Source organism: Theropithecus gelada, chromosome 9 (assembly GCF_003255815.1).
Source record: "Theropithecus gelada isolate Dixy chromosome 9, Tgel_1.0, whole genome shotgun sequence".
Lineage (NCBI taxonomy): Eukaryota > Metazoa > Chordata > Mammalia > Primates > Cercopithecidae > Theropithecus > Theropithecus gelada.
This window is the reverse complement of record NC_037677.1, coordinates 94,346,686-94,347,765: the sequence shown is the minus strand read 5'-3', so window position 1 is coordinate 94,347,765 and position 1,080 is coordinate 94,346,686.

The window sequence follows — 1,080 nt, the reverse complement described above, 5'->3', positions numbered from 1 at the left end:
AACCCAGGAGGCAGAGGTTGTAGTGAGCCAAGATCACGCCATTGCACTCCAGCCTGGGTGACAGAACCAGACTCCGTCAAAAAGGAAGGAAGGAAGGAAGGAAGGAAGGAAGGAAGGAAGGAAGGAAGGAAGGAAGGAAGGAAGGAAGGAAGGGAGGGAGGGAGGGAGGGAGGGAGGGAGGCAGGGAGGGAGGGAGGGAGGGAAAGAGAGAGACAGAGAGAGAGAGAAAGAAGGAAAGAAAGAAAGAAGAAAGAAAGAGAGAGAAAGAAAGAAAAGAAGGAAGGAAGGAAGGAAGAGAGGGAAGGAAGGAAGGAAGGAAGGGAGGGAGGGAGGGAGGGAAAGAGAGAGACAGAGAGAGAGAGAAAGAAGGAAAGAAAGAAAGAAGAAAGAAAGAGAGAGAAAGAAAGAAAGGAAGGAAGGAAGGGAGGGAGGGAGGGAGGGAGGGAGGGAAAGAGAGAGACAGAGAGAGAGAGAAAGAAGGAAAGAAAGAAAGAAGAAAGAAAGAGAGAGAAAGAAAGGAAGGAAGGAAGAGAGGGAAGGAAGGAAGGAAGGAAGGAAGGAAGGAAGGAAGGAAGGAAGGAAGAAAGAAAGAAAGAAAGAAAGAAAGAAAGAAAGAAAGAAAGAAAGAAAGAAAGAAAGAAAGAAAGAAAGAAAGAAAGAAAGAAAGAAAGGAAGGAAGGTAGGTAAGTTCACCTTTTCTCCACTGTGAACACTGGCCTTGTAGGTAGTGACTCTGGAGATGTAGACACTGTCAGGCAGAGGCCAGCTGAGTCCAGGTCCCATTATCTCTGAAGGCTAAATGCATCCAGTCAAGGAGACCTAGCCCCAGCTCCCAAAATGTTAAGGAACAGCTCTCATATAGAGTAGTCCTCAAACTTCGACACACATTAAGAAACGCTTGGGAGGCCGGGCGCGGTGGCTCACGCCTGTAATCCCAGCACTTTGGGAGCCCGAGACGGGTGGATCACAAGGTCAGGAGATCGAGACCATCCTGGCTAACACGGTGAAACCCCGTCTCTACTAAAAATACATTTAAAAAAATTAGCCGGGTGCAATGGCGGGCGCCTGTAGTCCGAGCTA